Consider the following 6434-nt stretch of genomic DNA (forward strand, 5'->3'; position numbering starts at 1 on the left):
TCAAACCCTCCCCTGTTTAATTGAGACAAGTTACATAAACCGTCCGGGCCTCAGTTTCCTAGTCTGTAAAGTGGGGATAATGCTACTTAGTTCATAGGGGGACTAAGTGACATCAGCTCATATCGTCACCACACTTCAGTCCTTGCAACAGGAGGCAGCCAGCCTGTGGACAGAGTGGCCAAGAGATTAGGCATCGGTCGCTACATGACATTCACAATATGGGCAATTCCTTGCTTTTGTTTTACACCTTGGTTTTGTGTAATTTTGTAAAGCATGTGTAAATTATTATTTTACTTGGATCCTAACACCCTTCCAGCTCATTTTAATCCAGAGGACACTGGTCATTCGTGAAATATGCGGTTCCAGGCTAGTCACACAGCAGATGACAAGGGAAAGCCAAGAACGAAGATAGCTGGGCAGAGGGAAGGAGGCGAGGAAGGAGATGTGGGGAGTTGAGAGCTTTATCTTCGCCAGGGGTTCCTACACTGTTCCGGTTGGTGGGCATGTTCGTGGCGCTTTCGAAAATGATGCCGCAGCCGGAAGACTCACCCAGAAAATTGCACACGAACATAACATTTTCACAGCCTTTGCATGGGGTCAGCTCGAGATCAGTGGCAAGTAATAATTTAGCATCCCTTCCAAATTAATTTTTAATAAATACTTGTTTAATACTTATTAGTTATGGCAGAGGAAAACAAGTTTTATATTCATAAAACTCATGTTCCTCTTTGTGTTTGAGATTAGAATTTATCACATCCATGCAGTTTTCTGAACTTCCTGAACCCATTTAGAAGTTAGTTAAATAAATGACAGATTTCTGGTAGTCAGCACATGCCCGTGAAATATTCCACTGACTGTGAGCATCGAACAGCCGTCCAAGGGCTGGGTATGATGCAGAAATATTCCACAGAAAGGACCGCGGCCAGGGAAGCTGTCTTTGATTGCTTGAGGCTGAGAGCAAAGGCAGTTCAAGTGTTTCCCCTCGGGCACCTTAGTTAGCAGGCTGTGTCTTTCTGACTTGTTCTCCTGTGTGCGGTCTGGGGGGCACTTCATGGATGGAGACCTCAGTACCTGCTGACCTACCTATCCTTTAATCCATGCTCTGGCTCAGGGCTCAGGTGAAGACCCAGGGGCTGTAGGGTCAGATTTAAACACCAAGGAGGTGATTAGGAGGTCTTCCTATATGCAAATGTCTCACCACTCACCTGAAGTTCACGGGCAGGTGATGGGAAGAGAGGTTGGGGAGGGGAGAGACAAACAGGAAAATTGTGATGCTTCCTGCAAGCCAAGGAGAGAGAATTCATTACATCTCCATGGAGGCCTTGAGAGGGGGACTCAAGTCTAGTCTAGTGGGGCTGCCTTGGTGCCCCCACACAGGGTCTGCAGCGCAAAGACCCCCGACCGCGGGCTTGAGCCACTCCCCTCTGCCGGTTTGGGCACGTGTCTCTGATTGAAGTCCCAGGCCGGGGCACAAGCTGCAGAGGGCAGAGGGCAAACATGATGGGGAAGGTGGCGGTTGCTGAGGAGCCCACTCAGTCAGGCGTCGGCCTCACGGCGGGGAGGCAGCTGGTAGACCTCTGGCCAGGCTGGAGAGGCTGGCCGAGGGGTAGGTTGGCTGAGAGGGCAGGGGGCAGTTTTCGCATCAGCTTTCAGAGCCAGGAATCCATGGGTCCAACGTTATCCAGATTTGGTTCATCTCCCAAACACAGGGTGGTGCTTGTCAGCAAGTTCACGCCACAGTGAACGCTTTGTGTGTCCAGCGGGGTCCCCAGGCAGAGGGCCGGGGCCTCCCTGGCTGTCCGGCTCCGGGCATCCAAGTGGTTTTGCTGATGCTGACCAACTCGGGGAGGCGGTGGGGGGGCAGGCAGAAAGGATGGCCTCCGCTCGGGCTGCGCCCCAGCAGGGCTGGCAGCAGCGATTTGTCCGTATTGGGCCGGTGACGTATCTTGGTAAGGGAAGCAACGCTCAGTTAAGCGGTGGCTCTCGAAGTGGGGCCCTCCCAGCAGCTAGTTGCATCATGTGGGAGCTTGTAAGGGATGCACATTCTTAGGCCCAACCAAGTCAAAAGCTCTGGGGTTAAGGGCTGGGGTATTCATCCTTCCAGGGGTTTCTGACACATGCCCAAGTTTGCGAATCACCAAGATGGGCCCCATAGTCATGTCCTAGCCTGCCTTCTCCATGTGCTGTGGGGGCTCCTGAGGGCCGGCAAGGATCTAGTTGTGCAAGAGTCCCCCCCACCAAATCACATACCCACCCCAGGTTTCACTCTTGGGGATCAGTGCAAGCCAAAGGCTTTGTCTCTTAACCCTGCACTGCCCACAGAAGCCACGGTTGGTGGGACCCAACCGTGAGAGCAGGTGGCAAGTCTGCCTCCCTGAGGCATGTAATGGTCCCGGCTTCTGGAAGGCATGGAGGAGGGTGACTGCACACTCACACAGGTGCTTGGGGAAGACAGGGCTGAGGGGCTTCTGAGCAGGAGGCAGGGTTACAGAGGCTGGGGGATAAACCTGCTTCCTTCACCCTTTCTAGGGGCCCAGTTACACCAAGGCTAAAGCGACGGGGAAGCTAGCCTGACATTGCTGTGACATCCTGATGGCTGAGGTAGGATTAATGCTCACTGCTGAAGACCCCAGGCTTTGTCTAGACATGGAAGCCCCCTGTGCTCCAGGGTAACAGTAACTGGGGACAAAGCAAAATGCTGATGCCCTCTCTCAGACTCCACCTGCTGAGGGGACTCGGCCCCCAGGAGTCTAGAGTCTGCAGAGACAGGAGAAGCAGAGAGGGAGCACCTACACCTCCTCCCCAGGGCCCACCTCATCCTCCGAGGGCAGGACCTGCGATCAGAATGCCACAGCAGAGGAATCAAATGAGTGCAGGAGGCACATTCTCTGAGCTGCGTGTCTTCATCTCAAGCCTCTACTTATTGGAACAAATTCCTTAGTAGCATTTCCACTGGGAGAGTCCAAAATAAAAACACGATCACATAAACAAGTCCCAAAATAAAGTTCTACAGCTCACCAGTTTTCACTTCTAAATATCTGTTTGGCTAGAGGGCAATACTGTCTTTGCACAGTGGACAGGTGGAGCATACAAGCCCTGGAGTCAGACTATCTGGGTTTAAAGCCCAATTCTGCCATTTACCAGCTGTGTGACCTTAGGCAGTTTACTTAACCTCTCTGTTCTCTGTTTCTCCCTCTCTAAAATGGGGTTATTAATAATAGCTACCTCACAGGGACATTATAGAAATGAAATGCGTAAACATTCATAAGAGGCTTAGAAAAGTCGTTCGCTCATAGCTATATGTGTGTTATATGAGTGTTAAGCAGACTACATGAGTTTTAAATAGGATTTCGAAGGTAGTTGTGGCAGCCTTCTAAAGCGTCCGCATGGATAGGCTGAACTACATTTCCCAGAATTTCCTTCGCTGTGTATTTTGGTTAGAATAGGGCACAACAGAGGCTCTTAAGCCAAGAGCTGGAGGATGGAAGTGAACCCGCAACCAAGTTGCAGCGCAAATCATCTGCTGGCTCCTCTCCTGGTGTGAGCAGCGGCCAGGGCTGAAACCGCTCCACGGTCCCCTGCATTCTCCTTCAGCTGCTGGAACTCCCAGGCCAGGAGTGAGTGTGTGTGTGTGTGTGTGTGTGTGTGTCCATGACCAAAGCCAGACCTGCACACCACACCCCAGAGGGCACAAGCAGGAACCTGTATAGCTTCTACTCCGTCCCAGAGGGACCCAGCTCGTGCTGTGGCTCCCATGTCCCCGCTCTTCCTGATGGCCTGCCCTCTGGACTTCAGGCTGATCGATAAGAGTTCCAAAAACAGTGAGCATGGAAAATAGGGTGGAAAATGATCAAATGAACAGAAAATAATTTTCTCAAGCTGAGGAACATAAATCCTCACGGGGAAATATTTATACTATGCCAAGGACCCTTGCTAATGGAGAAGTACCAAGAAAGTGGGGATAGGGAGAGAACGGAACAACTCAGAGAAGGGCAGTTCTCAAAAGCAACAAACATCCAAAAGGATACATGAACTCAGTAGAGGGGTGCAAATTAAACTAACTTTATACCTACCAGCCTGGAAAAAATGAAGGACCCCCCCACCCCTACGCCAGGGGATGCCTGAAACCGCGACAAGTAGGGAACCCTACCTCCGCCGTGTCTTTTCCTACACATTCCTACCTAGGACACAGCTTGACTTATGAATTAGGCACAGAATGAGATCCACAGCCGTCACCGACCACATACTAGGACAACTGTAACAATATACTGTAATAGGAGTTCTGTGAATGTGGTCTCTCTCATCCTTCTGTATTCACCCTTCTTGGGATGATGGGAGACGACAAAATGCCTACGTGAGAGGAAGTGGCCTGAGTTACATGGACGAGGTGATGTAGCTTTAGGCCACTGCTGGCCTGACCTCCTGTCCCAGGAGCTGCCATCTGCCTTCAGGGGCTGGGTGACTGTGGGTAACTGGGGAAAGGAAAGTGCAGACAGCAGAATGTGGATAATGGGGTTGCGGGGTCGGGGGTGGGGGGGACGCGGTGCAGCTGGAGTGTGTTTGTTGGCTGTGTGGCCAAGCGAAGGGAGCTTTCTGGCATGGTTGCTGGAACCACGACTGGTTCCGGGCATTGGGGCAAGCGATGTGACAACATCTATTACAGTGAAAGATTTGAAGCTTTGACTCAGCGCTTCCACCCCTGGGAACCTACCCCAGAGAAGTGAAAGCAGGCAAGGCTCCTTACAAGGATGTCTACAGCCTCATCACTGGCGCTGGCAGAGGCTGGGGTGGGGGTTACACAGGACAACAGTTCATCATCGCAGCCTGGTGAGTCCCTGACACCCTGCCCCTGGCTGCGGGGGGAGGAGACCTGCCACGGGCTAGGCCCAGCCCCTTCTGTGTCTCGATGCCTCCCCTGGACCCTGGCTTCTGTACAGACGTCCACACTGGAAATGCGAGCTGCTTTCCTTTGCTGCTCTTCCAGGCAAATGTTTGTTTGTTTATTTTAAAGATTTTTATTTATTTATTTGACAGACAGAGACCACAAGTAGGCAGAGAGGCAGGCAGAGAGAGAGGGGGAAGAAGGCTCCCCGCTGAGCAGAGAGCCCGATGTGGGGCTCGATCCCAGGACTCTGAGATCATGACCTGAGCCGAAGGCAGAGGCTTTAACCCACTGAGCCACCCAGGCGCCCCAAATGTTTATTTTCAAATAAATTGTTCCTTTCAGAGAAGGGCTTGGATCTCACTGTTCAGTCATTTTATTCCAGAGCAGAGACAATAGTTTACCTTGACTCACCCTGGGACCGTGGGTGGTAAGCACGGTGACGGGGCCGGGGCCTTACTCACTGGCTGGCAGGGCCCGTCCCTCCTCCCAGAGAACTGTCAGCTGAGTCTTAATACCCACCAGCTGCACCGACCCTCAGCTTTGTAGGAAGACGGAGAAGTACATAAAAATCCTGCCGGGAGCCAGCCTCTGGTCATCTGATCTCCCCCAGACCCGGCACTCTATCACCTGAGTCAAGATAAAGCGCTCCTAGTTCAACTCACTTCTCAAAAAGAGAGAGGCTTATTCAATCCCAAAATGAAACCCGTGATTCCGCTAAGAGCCAACACTCCTTTGTGAGTGTTTCCAGAATCCCTGAGCTTCGTTTTACTTGGTATCAGACAACCCGTCTCTCTTTCCTCCTCCTCAGGAAGACAGCCCGGGATCCTGTCCCACACGTTCAAGATGTGGTCCTGCGTGGTTTTAATGCAGAGTGACAGGATGGCAGCGGCGCCTCCCCTTCCAAGGCTCTCCCATCCCAGAGGAAGGGGAAGGGCTAGCCTGGAACCTACTGTGGCTTCTTAGACAGGAACCACACTCTCTGCGCACTGGCTGCAGCCTCCCCTCCCCGCCTCCTGGACAGACCTCTGGTCCAAGCCGCCTAGGTCTTGCCCACTGATAAAGCTCCTTTCCTCAGACCTCGCTACAGGAAGGGAAACTCATGGGGAGCGGGGGCTCCTCATGGAGCACAGCGCAAACTGCAGGCCCTGCACACGCCTTTCCAGGGCTGGTGGGAGAATCTGGAAGCCCGCGCTGGCGTGCCTTCCTATCCGGTTATCTGTTGCTCTCTGCAAGCTGCGCCTTCCTCTTCCTTAATCAATGCCAGGCGAATTGTGCCATTCACCCCATCCCTGGGGCAGGACCGGGGTTGGGGGTGGGGGGTGTCAGGAAGGACACACCTTGCTCGGCAGTGCATGGGGTCTGCTGTCCTGACGGTGGTCCTGCTAGCAGGCCAAGGCTTCATGGGCTCGCACAGTGATGTCAGTGACACCCAAGGGCACCTGGGCACGCCGTAGACCACCCTGCAGGTTTCTCCTCATGCCCCTGCTACTCCCGGGGAAGTCTGCGCAGCTCTCAGGGACCCTGATTTACACAGCAGCAGCCTGAGGTA

This window comes from Mustela erminea, chromosome 16 (assembly GCF_009829155.1).
Source record: "Mustela erminea isolate mMusErm1 chromosome 16, mMusErm1.Pri, whole genome shotgun sequence".
Lineage (NCBI taxonomy): Eukaryota > Metazoa > Chordata > Mammalia > Carnivora > Mustelidae > Mustela > Mustela erminea.